Genomic DNA, 17499 nt, shown 5'->3' on the forward strand with positions numbered 1-17499 from the left:
TTTTGTTAATGTGTCTGTCTTTATTTTATGCTGACTATTAGTCCAAGTTTTGGTTTTGTTCTTACTTTTGTTAATATTTTGATTTTCTGTTGTTCCTTCCTCGCAAGATATCGTATCTTTACATTTATTAGGAAATATTTCATTAAGGTGCAATTTTGACCAATTGGCCTGTTCATGGAACACAGCTGTTCTGGATACTATAAATTTGTTATTACTATCAATAAATCTGTACCCTTTGGTTCCAGTTTCGTATCCCATGAATCTTAATCTCCTGGATACGTTTTCTCCCTTTCTCCTCAATTGTTTAGGTATGTGTACGTCTGCAGTGACTCCAAATATGTGCATGTGTGATAATTTGGGTTTTCTATTGTACATCACCTCATATGGTGTCTTATTCACAATACTGGACCAGGTTCTATTTTGAGTGTAATTCGAATAATGTAATGCCTCTGACCAAAATTGTTTGCCTAAACCAGCATCCTCTAATGTGCACCTAATCATGGTTTGTAGTGTGGAATTTTTCCTCTCTGCAACTCCATTTTGAAATGCAGAAAAAGGATTGGACGTGAAATGTAACATTCCTCTATCCTTTAACCATTGGGAGAATTCTTTAGACATGAACTCACATCCCCTATCTGTCATAATTTGCTTTATTCTGATATTATGTTGTGTTTCTATACGTTTGTAGAATTCCTTAAATTTCTGAAATGTTTCATCCTTGTGCTTTAATGTGTAAACAAAACCATATCGGCTGTAGTCATCCACTATTGTTAGGAAGTAACGTTTTCTATAGGTAATTGAGGGACTTAATGGACCAACTAAGTCCATATGTACCAAATCAAAAATATTGTTAGTTGATCTGTTAGATTTTTTTGGTCTGGGACTGGTTTTTAGTTTGGTGGATTTACATACTGAGCATTCCAAATAATTTTCACAATTTTTTATTTTGACACCTTCTGCGTGTTCAGTCATTTTTTGTACTACAGGAAAGCTTGCATGTCCTAACTTCCTGTGTAAGATGTGAGCACACTCATCATGAATTGGTTTACCTATTTTTGGTTTCTTTTCCTTGTATGTATTTTTGTGATCATGAGTTATTCTACACTCATCATTGTCACTGTTACTGACATTTTCATCATCTGCTTCAATACAATCTTCCATATTTGAATCAATGTTATGTAAACATCTTTCTTTAGTTATCAGATAGGGTAGACCTCCTTTTATCATCACAGTACCTACATTTGTTTTGTTCTTTTCTATAGTTGCTTTCCCTTTTGAGAAAACTATATTGATATCAGATTCTCTGCTTAATTTTATGGCACTTAGTATGTTGTGAGGTATTTCTGGGATTAATAATACCCCCTCTATTTTCCCTAGACCAGGCAAGGTCACATTTCCTTTGCCTAGTACTTGAACCTTTTCTTGATTAGCTACCTTTATCACAAACTTATCTTCTATAAATGAAGATAATATACTTTTGTTGTTGGTGGTGTGATTTGTTGCACCAGAATCAATAAGCCAATTGTTATTCTCATCCTGCTGTGTTCTGGTGCTGTCTTGTTTATTTAGCCCATTCAGTGACCCAGATTTCCTCTCTTTTGAATTTTCTCTACCCCCTCTACCTTCTTTGTAATTTGGTGGACTTCTATATTTGTGTCTATCTGTGGAAGATTGTCTGTAATTATATTTGCTCCTATATTCTGGCCTATGTCTCTCTCTTGAGACTTTGGGACAGTCTCTTCTACTATGTTCCCTGGATCCACAATTGTAGCATCTAAAGGCCTCATTATGTTTATCTTGAAAGACTACTTTCCTAAAAGGTTTGTGGTCTGTTTGGTTACTGGATCGATTTTTTCTTGAATTGTCTTCTGCTATCAATTTGTTAGATAGACTTTCTATGGATAAATATCCCAAATTAATGGTATCTAAGTGTGACATAAAGCTATCCCATGATGGATCAAGTGAATTGATAATAACACTTTTCATTGTTTGATCTGAAATCACTTCCCCCCTCAATTGTAGCTCAGCTCTTATTTTGTTTAGATTTATCAAATGCTCACTTATAGAAACCCCTGGTTTTACTCTAGAGGAAAAGAAATTCTTAGACATTCTTGTGGTTGTAGCTACGCTATCGCTGTGAAATAGATTAAACATGCATTGAATTATTTCTGATACAGTTAGGTTTGGTTTGATGCTATGATACATTGCAGGAGACACGCTAGATATTATTATGAAAAATGCTCTATGATGTAAACAATCTATTTTTAAAGTCCAAGGTCTTCTTGGAGGGCTAGTTATAAAGAATAGTAAACTTTCTTTCATGAAAATAACCTGAAGCTGTTGATACCACTCTTGTAAATTAATGCCATCAATTCTAAGTTTTGGGAAGTCACTGGGTAAGTTACCTACATTATTCTGTCCATTACTTACAACCTGGGGCAGTCCGTGATCTCTCAAGTGCAGGAAATTACAGAACGGCATTGGGATGCTTGCAATGAGTCTGCGCGGTTCTCTGGCCAGTTCAAGTCCTTCTGGGTCGTCTACGTAGTTTCGCACATGCGCGTTGCTCATTTCTTCTTTGGTGGCGTCGTGGAAGGTTCTCTCCCTTTCAGCTCTCTCGATCCGCTCCTCCTCAGATGAGTCGGTCTCTGGCTCGGTTTTTGGGGTTCTGGTGGTGGCGACGGTTCTTTTCTTCTTTTTGTGTGCGTTGGTATTCGATCTTGTCTGTGGTGTAGGGCGAAATCGGCATGGCTCTCTGGGCTCGGGCGTCGTCGCTTTCGAAGTCAGGATGGGAGCGTGCAGGTCTTGAGTCGCCGGTTTGATTTCTTGCTTCTTCGTAGATGTCTTGGTAATTTTCAGTCTTGGCCCAAAAGCAGCAAAAAGTGTTTTCATTGCTGATTTTACTTGAGATTTTGTTAAATCGTCTTCACTTTCTGATTTTGGATCATCTGAAGAGTTTGAGACTTCTTTCTCACTTTCTTCGTCTGATAGTGTTTTTCGCGCCAGAAATTTTGAACTGAGCGTTTTGATTGGCTCTGCTCCATTCTCTTTTGAAGTTCGTTGAAACCAAGATGGCTGCCATTCAAAATTTCGCGCGGGATCACATCTTTTCTTTTTAACAACTATTTTCTCAGTAGTCATCTCACTTACGGTTTTTTGATCTTTGGGTTTTTCTTTAATGACGTTTTTCTCTCTCGCTGCTCCGCTGTTCTTCAGCATCTCCTGGAGGTCCGCGATGAGACTTTCATCATTCTTTTGGCTTTTTAGTATCTTTAATATCTCTGACCTGAGTTCGTTATTTTCTATTTCGATTTCTTTCTGGTCATTATTTTCACTCATTAGTTCTTCTTCTTCAGTGGTGTATTCTTCGGATTCTCTCGAAATCGCATTGGTGGATTCGTTGATCATCTCTTGATCAGTTTCTATTTCTTTGCTGTAGGCCCTGGTGTTGGGCCTATCTTTCTTGGACATTTTTAATTACTTATTGAGTCAATTAACCATCCTCTGCTACCAGATTGTTGCAATATTTTCAGGATCAGACTCAATAAAGATAATAGGAGTTAGAGCTTTAAATATATTTCTTTTTAATTATGATAGGCATTCTATATTCACTGAATATTCAAGGTAGAAGCAACGAGAATGGTGAGGGTGGCTCCTTATATATACAAGGGGTGGAGCTAGGAATGGGAGTGGTAAGTTATGAATACATTAAAGTCCAAAGAATAAGTTAACCTCTGATGTTCCATATATACATTATTTACACATTGGAGAATAAGGCATTTACATCTGACAGCGCGGTTGAGCTTTTTACACAAAGGATACTGCTTTTATAATAGGGGCCACAGAAGTGATCATTCATTCATTTGTTCATTCATGCATTCAATTATGCGTGTATGCATGCATTCATATCCCACTTTTATTATTTTTATACATAATTCAAGGCAGCAAACCAGAGGTAGGTTTCAGCAGGTTCTGACCAGTTCTGGAGAACCAGTAGTGGAAATTTTGAGTAGTTAGGGGAACCGGTAGTAAAAATTCTGTCTGGCCCCGCCCCCATCTATTCTCTGCCTCCCAAGTCCCAGCTGATCAGGAGGAAATGGGGATTTTGCAGTAACCTTCCTCTGGAGTGGGGCGGGAATGGAGATTTTACAGTATCCTTACCCTGCCACGCCCCCAAGCCACACCCACCATGCCATGCCACACCCACCAAGCCATGCCCACAGAACCGGTAGTAAAAAAATTTGAAACCCACCACTGCAGCAAACATATCTAATACTCCTTCCTCCTCCTGTTTTCTACAATGAGAACAATCCTGTGAGGCGGGTTGGGCTGAAAGAGAGTGGCCGGCCCAAAGTCTGAAAAGCCTGGGTATCACAGTGTCCCACTTTCTAGCTTGATGCCTTAACCACTAGACCAAAATGGCTCCAAAATGTTGCCAGCTCATTCTAGGCTAGTGTTGGAAGAAATGCCCATCTGGGTTCAGTTCCAAGTGGGGAGAAAAGACACTAGAAACATGGAGACTGCTTGAAAAGATATTTTTTAATGGTGGACACGACCACATGGTTTTGAGGTCCTGGGCAAAAAAGGCCGAGATGCTGAGAGTACCTGGGTTTTATACCCTCTCTGGGCTTTTGAATTTGAGCTTGTGTTCTGATTGGTTGTCAGACTCCCATGGGGCCATGCAGGGGTAACTTTGTAGGTTGTCTGTGTCCCAGGCTTGGTTGAGCCTTGCTGGGTGATGATGTAATGAAAGGGCTTTGGGATTCCTATTATGGCTCTGCCTGAAGGAGGTAGATCTTTGTTATGTAGAATAGACTAGCCCAGGCCTTAATGGCCCATTGATAAAGGGGTCTGAGTTTCTGCCTCCCTTTTAGGGGAAATATTCTGCCCTTTTAATATTTCCTAAAATATCTCATTTTCCTAGGAGAGGGGTGGGTGCTAACTTCCTATACTAGAAAACAAGAGCTGTTGCCATTCTTATGATTGTCTGGAAGGCTCCTAAGCGCCTTTTGAATGATTGTGAGAATGATGCCTGTTTGCAAAATGGCGCAAGCCAGGTGGCCTCTCTGGCCTCACATTGACTGGGTGCGCCTGGCAATAACAGCATAAAAATGTGAAGATAATTGGAGCTGCTGGTCCCTGTAACTGGCTGAGGCCTCTAGGGCATGGTGGGGCAGGGAGAAGGATTGGGGCCTACTAGCCCATGACAACTTTCCACATGCCAGTGAGCCCTGTAGCTTACACCAGGCCTCCCTCACTCCTGAGGCGCACCGACAGTCCACTTAACAACCCATGTGATCACTTAATGACTACCGTAACAGGATTGTGGTCATTAAGTGGTGGTGCAGTGTTTATAATGCAGTACATGCAGGTTAACTACTGGGAGTTCAATCCTGACTGACTCAAGATTGATTCAGCCTTCCATCTTTCTGAGGTCGGAAAAATGAGGACCCAGATTGTTGGGAGGCAATATGCTGACTCTCTAAACTACTTAGAGGGTGTGATAAAGCACAATGAAGCAGAATATAAGTCTAAGTGCTATTGCTATTGCTGTTGCAGTAACTGAGTGAAGCAGTCACGTGATCTCCCTTAATGACTACTTTGTTCCAGGCTCAACTGCGGTCATACATTGAGGACTACTTGTTTGATCATATGCGCCTAACCTAATGTGCATTAGAAATTGAGATCACTCTTAATATTTGTCTATCCTGGCTTGCTGAAAGAATTTCCGGAAACCTGAGACAGAGATCATTTACTGCATTATGACCAGGGAAAGCCAAATGCACCTGGCTGAGAAATATATGCACTGTCCTCTTACACCAAGGGTGTCAAACTCATGGCATGCAGGCCGGACGCGTCACGCGCTGGCCACGCCCACCCCCAGTTCAGAGAAGGGGGGAAAGTTGCAATACGTCACATGATGACAACGTGACGACACGAGTCTGAAACCCCTGTTTTACACCCTTGACCACAAAGCCTGAGATTTATCAGGTAAATTAAAAATGTCATGACCAATATTTTGGGTTTACAAAAAATGAAATTTGAAGCCAAACCTTGTTGAAGGCTCTACTACTAACTCCTGGAAACAGAAAATAGCGACTTTTATACTTAAGATTCTGATTAGAAAGAATGGAAATGAAATATGAAATGAAATGGATAAGATAATAAAATATATAAAGGGTTTTTTTTTTCCCCGTTATAGAGGATAATTTACTGTTAAATAATTGGTAAAGGAGAATAATAATGTAATAAACTGTTAAATAAGAAAATGTGGGATAGAGGATTAAGCACAAAAGATTCGTAACCGATCAATACACTTTCTGTAATTGTAATGGATGACAATTGTTTTATGTTTTAAGTTTTGTTTAAAAATAAAAAAAAAATTTCAAAAAAAAAATTCTGATTAAAGCATATATACACTAATGAAGATGGTCATTTAGCTACATGTGTCACACAACTGACTGATCAAAGGGTCATCAGGTTGCTGTTGAATCCTTACGACCACACAGATTTTCTCCAAGATGATCTGTCCCTAACTTGTTCTGTCAAGTCTCCCAACTATGCACTCATTCCCAGTTTAATTGAATCCGTCCACCTTGCTGCTGGCCATCCTGTTTTCTTTCTTTCTTTCCTTTCCCAGCATCAGAATTTTCTCCAGATCTTGGCAGAAAAAACACAACCTTAATGGGACTTGTTTGGTTTTGTCTTAGCCTGAATAAGTTATAGGTCAGTGATGGCTAACCTTCTCCGGACTGAGTGCCCAAAGCACGCAAGAGAGTGAACCCGAACCCCAAAAAATGCAATGAGTGCGGCCATGCACATGCACCGCGCATGTGCATGTGCCCCCCGCATGCATGCACCCACCCACCCGCACATACCCCACCCCCCACACATGCGCGGCAGAGACCCAAAGACCAGTTGGCTGGTGGGAGGCACACATGCATGCACAGCAGAGCTGAACTGGGATGACGGTTCACATGCCATCAGAGAGGGTGCTGTGTGCCACCTCTGGCATACATGCCATATGTTCTCCATCACAATTATAGGTAGTCCTTGACTTAAGACCACATTGGACGCCTGAACTAAGCAATGCATTTATTAATTGAGTCACGTTCAATTTTATGACCTTTTGTTAAGCAAATTGTGTAGTCATTACACAATACCGTGTATTTCGCTGTGCCCTCAAAACCTTGTTGTTCCGCCAGGCCAGGCTATCAATGTAAAGATTTTAATTGGCTTTAAATTGGTTTAAATATGGGATTTTAAATTTGGGGTTTTATAATTGAGCCTATTATTTAATAATTTTAATTATTTTTAAATTTTGTCTGTCTTTGTGTTTTTAATCAGGCTGTACACCGCTCTGAGTCCTTCGGGAGAAGGGCAGTATAGAAATAATAATAATAATAATAATAATAATAATAATAATAATAATAATAATAATAATAATAATAATGTGAATCTATCTTCCCCCATTGACTTTGCTTATTGGAAGCTCTCTAGGAAGATTGTAAATGATGCTGCAACCATCATAAATAAATGCCGATTGCCAAGTGACTGACCTTTGATCACATGATTGCAGAACAACAGAGTTGGAAGGTACTGTGAAGGTCTTCTAATCCAGCCCCCTGATAAAGCAGGGTACCCTATACCATTCCAGACAAGTCTCTGCCCAGTCTCTTCTTCAAAGCATCCAGTGATGAAGCACCCGGAACTGCTGAAGGTAAGGCCTTCCACTGATTAATTGTTCTAGCTGTTAGGAAATTTCTCTTGATAGTTGCAGGAGGACTGTGACACTCATAAATGTGAGGATTAGTCTTAAAGCAATTTCCCCCCAGCATTATCGTAACTTCAAATGCTGATTAAACGAATGGTCGTAAGTCAAGGACTACCTGTATGGGAACCCAGCTAATTTGGTTATGTGACATGACTCAGGTTCATTATAAAAAAAAATCTACACAATGGTGATTTACTCACTAAACTATGATTAAATAAAGCTTGGTTCATTATATGTGAACTGATGCCTTTTTTTATGGGAAAGAAAAACTGAATGAAGGATTCTGCCCTGCATAGTGATCGCAAAGAAAACTGCACCTGTAATTCGGCCTAATGCTGTGCATTTTTAGCAACTCCCCAAAGCATTCATACATTGCAAGGGCCCCTCCTTGTCCACTGGCAGAGGTCTTTCTAAAGGAAACTGCAAGAACTGGACCTGGAATCATCTGCTTTAAAATGCTATATTCATTCCTAAGATTACAGTGTTATTTCAGATTCAGCAAACATATTTCATTACTTCAAAAGGATAACAAAAGGTGTTGACTTCTTCCTTCACTTTCTTTCCTAATTCCTGTTTTCCCTCAGCCTGTAACCAGCTGTCTTAACCAGGATCTCAGATGTGGTGAACTTCAACTCAGCTACTAGAAAGTCTGGAAGTTGAAATCCTCTACATCCAGAATGCAAAGGATTGGAAGATTAGTCTACACCAGTGATGGCTACCCTTTTCCAGACTGAGTGCCCAAAGCGTGCAGGCTCGTGAATGCGTGCGCACGTACCCGAACCCTCAAAATGCAATGCGCATGCAGCCCCATGCATGCAGCCCACCTCTGCGCATGCACACATGGCCGCCTGCATGTACCCCACTCCCTGTGCACGCTCCCTGCCCTCTGCATGCGCTCCCCGCATGCGTGCATGGGGCCCCCGAACGCGCCCTGCCCCCCGGTATACACGGCAGAGGCCGAAAGACCAGCTGGCCGGCAGGAGGCATGCACACATGCGCAGCAGAGCTGAACTGGGCGATGGTTCGCATGCCATCAGAGAGGGCGCTGCATGCCACCTCTGGCAAGCATGTCATAGATTCGCCATCACAGGTTTGCACAGATGAACTTCTGAAATCTTTCATTCATTATTCCATCTGATCTTTGCAAGGCTTTCTTGGATCACTTTCTTCCTAATTTTCTCTACACTCGGGAGGAGCAAGCAGTGTCCTGTGGAGTTAATACACCCCTCCCCCCATCCCATTTCTAAGACTACCAAAACACAAAAGGCGAACTGATGGATACTTATGCATATTAGGCTTCTCTGGAAAGGATATATATATCTGAAAAGAGAATGACATTTTCACCCAGCTTGATGCACTTTGTCATCAAGTTTCCTCTGGACGGCCCCAAAATAAAAATGAGTCTGGAAAAAAACTTGACCCTGCCTCCTTTAGTAACATCACTGTACACCCATCCTCTCCTCTGTGGCTTTCAGAAGACTAAAAGCAAGAAAATAAATGTGTGGCAAGCAAAAGAGTTGCCCACTCTGCTCCAGATTGAGGAAAACAGAGAGGGTTGGGGCAGAGTTGGGAAGCAGTCCAGAATTAGAATAAAGGAGTCTGGAAAGATTTCTGAGCTGGCACATTCTCCCAGGAGATTAACAGTATGCCGGGAGAAAAAGGGGAGGGAGATCTTTGACAAAGCCGCTTCCCTAAATGAGATTTTATAAAACTATAACTGAGGCAGGAAAGGTGGCACAGGAGGACTGGTGAATGTTTAACCTGTTTGCCTAAGCTGGGATCTGGAATGAGAGAGAGAGAGAGGATGTTCTTTAGGCCAAAAGCTCTTAGCAGTTTCAATCCAACGTTACTGCCCAGTTGCTCCCACTTTAATGGTTTTTCTCAATAAACAAAGGGGGGGGGGACAAAATTTGAACAATAGGGTGGGAGGAGGGAAGCCAAGCAGGAAGGCTCCAAATGGAGGACAAAGATGCTTGCCCCATTCTAAATTTCTGCAGATCAGGCTGGGTGAATGCCAGGGAAATTTTTGCTGGGTGATAGGATCTGTAAATTGCACTGACTGTCATTAAATTAACCATTGTTTGTGGAATTAAACACAATTGTCTGAGTTGCACGACCAAAAACATCCTAAGTTACAAAGCATCTTTGACACCTTATAAGGGCTGGATTCATACAATAATGCAAGCCCTATTAGAAACAGCTGTTTAAGTTTAATGGCTATGTTCATATAACACACTTTGCCAGATTGGGTGAAGACCTACAATCTGCATTACCTTGCTAAACTTGGCTAGAAGTAATTTTGACTAGCTGTTGTGTGGCTTTGCCTGCTGTATGCAAGTCACCTGTTGGCTTAAGTCACAACTTAATATAATATTGAAGCCCAGAAAATGGTATAACTAGGTTAAGTATATTGTATGAAAGCAGTCCCTGTGCTGCCTGAAGCAGGCAGTGAGAGGGGCAGGAGCCAGTACATTTATGTTGTTGTTGTTGTTAGTTGCTAAGTCGTGTCCAACCCATCGCAACCCCATGTACAACGTTCCTCCAGGCCTTCCTGTCCTCTACCATCCTCTGGAGTCCATTTAAGCTCAAGCCGACTGCTTCAGTGACTCCATCCAGCCACCTCATTCTCTGTATATTTATATTTATATGCAAAATTTATCTAACTGCCTGAAACTAGCCAGACTATAGATGGCTTACAGGAATTGACTCAGTTTTCTCCCAGACTATAGAAAAAATGAGGAAGTTGTTAGCTCTCAAGTTTGATTGAAAATCAGATGGTTCTCTGAATCCTTGACTGGCTTGGCAGAGTCTATATCTTCAGGCATCGTTCTGCTCTGCAGAGATTTCGCTGCTGTCCACAGGAAACAGAAGCCAAAGTAAAAAAGGAGCACTGGACTTAGAGAATTGATTGGTTGGTTGATTCATTATGTGCCATCAAGTTAGTATCAACTCTCAGTGACCACCTAGATATTCTCGGGGACAAATTGTCCCTAATGAGGGATATCCAAGTTCAAACCTATAACACAACCATGAAATCTGTGAGATGCCTTTGAGACGGTCACTTGCTGGGTTAAAAGTCTGCACTAACCCACAATCATTTGTTTGTTTTGCCTGGCAAGCAATAGGAATCCACTACCAAAATTTATAAGCAACAGTTTGCAACTTAGCATGCAGGCCCAGCCAAGAAACCATAGATTAGCATGATACAGGAACTTGGTATAGTGATTAAGAAATCAGGCTAGAAACTGGAGACTGAGTTCTAATCCTGCTTTAAGCACAAAGCCAGCTGGGTAGCTTTTGCTCTCTCTCTCTCTCTCTCCCTCCCTCCCTCCCCCTCCCTCACCCCACCCTTCCATGAAGAAGAATGCAAGGGCAAATCAGTTCTGAAATATTGTTAAGATAACTGCAGGAGGCTTGTTCAAGTAGGTACCAGGAGTCAAGATTGACTTGAAGGTACCAAAAAACAAAAAGTTAGATCCTGTGTCTGTAACTGGGTAGATATAGGAAAGACTTTTCCTCTTAACCAGAGGCACATGCTACTGCTTTAGCCTCTGCTGCATTTAAACCAAATTTCTGCACCACCCCTTTGACCCTAGTAAATCAAGGAATCCATAGTCAGCAATTGACTTGCCAGATGTCCTGCACTTATAGGAACACGCTTCACCAGAACATCCCATAGCCGTGGCACATTATTTTTGGACTTTTGACCTAGCAGTGTTGTCAGTCTGATTGGAAATACAGTAAGTGGCTTGAGACACAGATGCCTAGAGCACCTCAACAGATGACAAAAGTAAGGTGGCTTTTAAAAGCAGGGTCAAACAAAGCCCTTGCTGCAGAGACCACCCTGTGCTGGAAAAAAGAGAGGCCCTCCCTATTTCCAAAATCTTCAAAGAATTAAAATCTTTTCTCTCCAACATACGGGGTGACATCTGCTGGCAAAGTGTCACACCACACTGTGTTCCATTTGTTGCTCCACAGGCAACCCAAGGTGATGACAGTGGCTGCCCTTCACAACTATTGCACAGCCCGGTGCTGCTCTAGTTTAGTGTGTATCTATGGGAGCTATGTAGCTATGGGAGCAAAGACCAACAATCCACATGCCATGCCTGCTTCCCAAACAGGAGTTCCACTTTCCAGATCTGCTTAAGACAGAGTGGGTCTTTTTGCCAAAGCAAAATCAGTTACACAAAGTGATACCCAATCATAAGAAGACATTTCTATTGCTAGAGACAAGAGGGTTTTTTTAAAAAAGAAATCTGCATTTCTCCAGGATAAGAATTTACCGTCAGCCTGGTCTTTAATTGGCAATTCAGTTGGGAGTGTATTTTCTAGTTCTGGTCAATATTACACATCCTGGCTGAACATGTTTTACCATGGCATGAAAAGACAGGTGCCTGCACGAATAACATATGCACAAAATTGGAAACAGGAAAAGACACCAACAGATGAAGAAGTGATAGAAAAAGTTTTAGAATGTGCCAAGATGGACAAATTAATAAAAGAAACTAAAGAAAAAGAAGAGACAGATTATTACATAATTTGGAACAAATGGTATGAATGGCTTGAGACTAGAAATAAAGAACAATAAATACAGGGGAGAATCTAAAAATGTAAAATATGTATATAACAAATATATAGAAATGTATAAAATTAAGGCTATTAGTGTTAGAAAATACAAAGTAACCAAAGAAAAAGTGACAATGAAGACAATGAAACAATAAGAGAGATGGGGGGGGTGTACAAAAAGGAAAGAAGACCACTAAGAAACATTGGTTAAAAGAGGATATATTTATATGTTTTATGTTATGTGTTTGTCATATTGTGTTATAATAAAATATTTTAATTTTTTTTAAAAAGAGAATAAAAATTACCAAAATCGTTAAAAAAAAAGAAAGAAAAGATAGGTGCCCCTTCCTCACACTTTATATTCTCATTCACCCTCTCAATTCCTTTTTAAAAAATATCTTGAAAACATTTTTTTTTTGGCCAAGATGGAAAGGAATGCTTTAATTTCTGGTGCTACCAGACTGCTGATTTTGGACTGCCAAGATTAACACAGCTCTCCTACATTATGTAATGTAGCATGTTTGAAATAATATTTCTCATTCCCGTTCATTACACTATGGGATGGATACCTTAGCTATGGCCCAAATAGATTCATTAAAAAAAAACGAAGAGAGGAAAATCTAGTTTTTATTATACCTTTGGCATCTTCTAACTGCAGCAAGGATGCACACCATCCTTCTCTTAAGCTGCACCATGTCCTACCTGTCAATATATTTTAAAATCTCTAAATTGTAACTGCAAAGGATGGGGGCTGGGTGGAGATGTCTAATCAGAAAGTTCAAGCACTCTAAAAACTTAATTCTCCTGAAGCTGTTAAATTGATGCAGAAAAGTTCTCACCAGCATTATCGATGTGCCTGAAAACGCTTGCAGACAAGACTTGTATCAATTTACAAGTCGTTGTTTAAGAAATTTTATGGGAAATTCGAACAATAATTTCAATCCCTAAGGTTGTGCCACCATCTCTTATTTTTTTTATATAAAAAAAAGTGGAAAAACACTGAATATCTGTACAGTATGTTTTGACTGGCAAATCTGACGTGCTCCATCTACAGAGCCGCCTATTAAAAAGTGTGACAATGCGATCTTCATAAATGAACAACTAACATAGACACACACAGAGAGAGAGACTTGATTTTGGATGGATTAGAGCACAGTAACTTTCACTTCTTTGAGAGAGAGAGCAAGAGTCAAGGTTGACTCAGCCTTCCATCCTTTCGAGGTAGGTAAAATGAGGACCCGGATTGTGGGGGCAATAAGCTGACTTTGTATAAAAAAGAACACCGCTTAGAGGGGCCCGAAAGCCCTACTAAGCAGGTATGTACAAAAGTATGAAGGCTATTGCTTAATGCATTGTAAGCCACCCTGAGTCGCCGGAGAAGGGCGGCATATAAATCGAACCAATAAATAAATAAATAAATAAATAAATAAGAGACAGGGCACAGAATCCACAATCTCCCTTCCAGATTATGAAGTACATAAAAGAAGGGAAAGTGGTCAATTATACTACACCAAGTCATTGTTAAGTCTTGTCCCACCTGGCGATTTGTTCATTTAACATTTTCCCATCAGTTCTCCAACTTTGGAATACTCTCAGTCCACCGCAGATGGAAATAGCAACCCAACATGAATAGATGGGAAGGCCAAAAATTGATTTTCTTCCATGATCCCGCTGCCTTTTTTAATCGAACCTCTGGGAATATCCTTGCCAGCCAGCGGGGGGGGGGGGGGGGGGAAACAAACCCAGGTTTTCTCAGTCATAGAGAAAGAGCATGTTTAATATACCCAGAAGGACATTAAAAACGCAGCGAGAGGGGAGCTGCCCCACACAGATTCTTGCTACCAGCTCCACCACTCCTGCCTTCTCTCTTCCTGGGGGGGGGGGTGCCTCCCAAATTCAGAAGGAAACCAGATCCCCGCAGACCCCTGCTTTGTACAGCAGGTTCAAGGGAAGGATCCCCAAACCCTCAAAGCCCAGAGCTCCACTTTGCCATCTTATTGTGGGGGGGGGGGGGGGTCGATCTCAGGTTTCCACCAAGAAGAAGAAGAAGAAGCGAAACGCGCGGTCGCCAGATCCCTGGGGGACAGGCAAGTACCTCCACCGAACAAAGAAGGCTGGGGGGGTGGGGACCGAGTCCAGCCCTCGGAGGGGAAGGGTCTCTGCTGCTTCAGGGTGGCTCCCCTCGCCCCTTCCTCCTCCTCCTCCTCCTCCCCCTTCCCCAGGGGAGAAGGCAAACGCAAAGGATTGCCAGCCTCGAAGCTGGGGGTGAGGGGGGGCTAACCCCCTTCTCTTGGCAAGGCTGAAAAGGAATAGAGATGGGAGCGGGGAGTGGGGAGTGGGGGGGGAGCAAGCGGGCAGAGCCTTCACAAGCAAGCGGGAATAAAGGGGTCATTCTCAACGAGCCCGGAGGCACCTCCGGTTAAACCCACCTCTCCGAGATTCAGCGGATACCCCACGCAACACCCACCCACCCCCCAAGTCGGTCTGCCGGGGAGACGCGGCCGTCGCCAAAGCAGCGCGGGGTTTCAAAGCGACGCTTCCCCCCCAAATAAGTTCTGGGGAGCCGAGCCCCAAACCCTCTGCCCCCCTCCAGAGCCAAGAAAACTCCCATTCAAACCAGCGCCGCCTCGCTCTCAGGAGGTGGGAAGGGAGGGCGGAGGAGAGAGAGAGAGTGAAAGAGAATGAATGGGAGAAAAGAAAAAAAAACTTGGGGGACGAGGAAGGGAGATCGAGAGGAAACGGGGGAGGGGGGGGGGTCTCTAGTCTATACCCTCCTCCCAGGCGGGCCACAATGTTGAAAAGCTTCGGATTGCGCTCTCTCTCTCTCTCTCTCATTCCTTCTCTTTCTTTCTTTCTCTCTCTCCTCCCGTTCGTCTTTTTCTTTTCTTTCCATCCGCGGAAGAATCTCCCGGGCAGCAGGCAAGAAGGAGCGTGAAACAAAAGAGAGACCCAAGAAATGGGGAAAGGAGAAAGGGGGGAGAGGAGGAGAAGTAAGGAGCAGCAAACTCACCCCAAATGCCATCTCCGAACAACTTGCCCCGGGGGCGGGGTGGGAAGGAACCCAAGGCGTCTCGCTCTCTAGGACAATCAGGGAGCGAGCGGCGATTTTCCGCGTCTCCGCCGATGCACCGGCCAAGCGGCCCGCCGGGAAGAAGGACCCTCCGTCACCTTTCTCTCCGCCGCGGGGAATTCCAACGCGCGGTGTAAACAAGCCGCCCGCTTCCCCCCTCTTCCAACTCCCCGCAAGTCCACCTCCTCCTCCCCACGGCTGCTCAGGAGAGAGAGAGGGAGGGAGGCTTGCGCGGAAAGAGGCAGCGATCCAAGCGCGCCTCCAGCACGGTGCGTGCGCCCCCGGTCAGTCAATCACCCGGGGTTTCCTTGGGAGGCGAGCGACGCTGCCGGGCGCTTGGAAAGTACTTCGGCGACCGGCCCGCCGCTAAAAGCAAACAAGGAGGCGAGGCGCGGGAGCCCCTGCTGCGAGTGAGCGGCTACTGCAAAAGCCAGAGAGAGAGAGAGAGAAAGAGCGCTGGGCGACGCCGGCTGACAAAAGCCAAGCCCGGCCTCGCCGCTTCTCCCCGGCGGCGCCCCTCCTCCCGCAGAGGCATCCGGGGTGAGGAGCGCCAGCCGAAGAGCCCTGCGGGAAGCGCGGGCAACCGGCCTCCAGCCTGAATCGCGCGGGCCCTGCAGGGAAACTCGCCGCGCGCCAAGCTGCCCGCCTGCTTGCAGTCCGCTCCTCGCTCGCTCGTTCGCCCGCCAGCAGCAGCAGCAGCCCGCGGCTCTGGGCTTGTTTATAGGTAAAGGAAGAGGGTGCCGCCCCCGCGCCCCGTCCACAATCAGCCGAGAGAAGTCGGCTTTCTCCCGCCGCAAAGCTTGGGGCAGGGCGGAATGCGGGAGCCGCAACTCTGCCACACGAGGCAGGAATTTTTTTTTCCTTCTTCCCGCCTCAAGAGACGCAGGAGTTTCTTGCCCGATGGAGCTCCAGAATACGGACCTAAAGACCGTTTCTCCCAGGGATTAAAAGGAAAAAAAAAGGGGGGGTGGGGGGTGTTCGTTGCCCCCGTACTCCCGAGTCTTGGGTTCAAAAGAAGCTGCAGTGTGTTAGGCTTAACACAGCTGATTCCACATTCTCATTATGATAACAGGGACACATAGGCCATGCCCAAGTGGGGCTTTTACCTCAGGGAGAAAAGGTGGGGTATAAATGAAATTAATAAAGAATATATTTTGTATTTGCTGCCTCTGGTTTTTTTTTAATGATATTAGATCTTCTGGTAGCCCCAAGGGGTAGAGAATTCAGCATGCTAGATGACAGATAGAAGCTCACCAGCCCATGATCATTAAGTGAAACTGTTGTAAGTCGTGGACTACCTGTACGATTACAAAGTTATTTCTTATTCTATGATTACAAAAAAAAAATCTCAATTTTTTTTTCTATTGTTTTTTCTAATCATCAAACTACAAGTTTGTATTGTGAGCCACCCTGGGTCTTCGGAGAGGGGCGGCATATAAATTGAATAAATAAATAAATAAAGTGCATTTTTTTCCCTCTTTCATGCAAAAAGCCTATATGAGTTTCCCAGTCAACCATAAATGTAGCTACTACCTGTACTCTTCAATTTACAACTAAAATTAGGACCAGGATTTCTGTTGCTAAGCAAGGTGGTTGGTTCACTGAATGGTACCAGATTTTATGGCCATTTTTGCCACAGTTGTTAAATGAATCGAGCTTCCCCCATTGACTTTGATTGTCAAAAGCCATCTGGAAAGTCATAAATTATCAGAATAGAGCTGGAAGGGATCTTGGAGGTTTTCTAGTCCAGCCTCCTGCCCAAGCAGGAGATCTGACCTCTACCATTTCAGACAAGTGACTGTCCAGTCTCTTCTTAAAAACCTCCAGTGATGACCAAGTGATCCTGGATGCTGCAACCAACATAAATATACATCAGTTAACAATTACCCAATTCTGATCTGCAACAGTTGTAAGTGTAAGGATTGGTCATAAGTCACTTTTTTCAGTGCCTTTGTAACTTTGAATGGATGCTAAATGAATGGTTGCAAGTTGGGGATTTTCTGTACTGTCTTTTCTCTAATTAAAGGAATTAATTAAGCCATCTCTGCAAGTCCCATCATCTTCACCAATCTTTCCTCCATTGTGGGTA

At 43.3% G+C, this 17499-nt stretch overlaps 1 protein-coding gene across 3 annotated transcripts in view; it reads right to left on the reverse strand.

Moving 5' to 3' along the window:
* PLXNB1 (plexin B1) overlaps positions 1 to 16332 on the reverse strand; it is a 200432-nt gene extending 184100 nt beyond the window's left edge. The window contains exon 1 of one of the 3 annotated variants that reach the window (XM_034431765.3): positions 15351 to 16332. The gene's annotated coding sequence lies outside the window, so the exon portion shown is untranslated. The remainder of the gene's footprint in view (positions 1 to 15350) is intronic. The other 2 variants (XM_060684242.2, XM_034431767.3) reach the window with 2 other exon arrangements.
* Between the last annotated feature and the right edge of the window lie 1167 nt (positions 16333 to 17499).

This window comes from Pantherophis guttatus, chromosome 2 (genome assembly GCF_059756535.1).
Source record: "Pantherophis guttatus breed Tessera chromosome 2, ASM5975653v1, whole genome shotgun sequence".
NCBI lineage: Eukaryota > Metazoa > Chordata > Lepidosauria > Squamata > Colubridae > Pantherophis > Pantherophis guttatus.